Genomic DNA, 595 nt, shown 5'->3' on the forward strand with positions numbered 1-595 from the left:
CACCCCCCTCCACCCCCCCCCACAGCCAGGCCACCGACACACCCTCTCACATACATGCGCACAGTCAGGCCACGGACACACACCACCACACACGCACAGTCAGGCCACGGACACACCCTCTCACACACATGCGCACAGTCAGGCCACGGACACACCCTCTCACACACATGCGCACAGTCAGGCCACGGACACCATCACACACGCACACAGTCAGGCCACGGACACCATCACACACACGCACAGTCAGGCCACAGCATACACAGGCAACAGGGTTGAATACCTTAACACATACACAGTCAGGCTGTAGGCACACACAGTCAGATGACAGAGCGAGTACCACGTACACACAGTCAGGCCACAGGTATACACAGGTGACAGAACTGGGCATACACATACACAGAGTCAACCACAGCTATACACAGGCAGGTGACAGCTGGGCACACACATACACACAGTCAGGCCACAGGTATACACAGGTGACAGAACTGGGCATACACATACACAGAGTCAACCACAGCTATACACAGGCAGGTGACAGCTGGGCACACACATACACACAGTCAGGCCACAGGTATACACAGGTGACAGAACTGGG

This window comes from Tupaia chinensis, unplaced genomic scaffold, assembly GCF_000334495.1.
Source record: "Tupaia chinensis unplaced genomic scaffold, TupChi_1.0 Scaffold000356_2, whole genome shotgun sequence".
In the NCBI taxonomy this organism is placed as follows: Eukaryota; Metazoa; Chordata; class Mammalia; order Scandentia; family Tupaiidae; genus Tupaia; species Tupaia belangeri.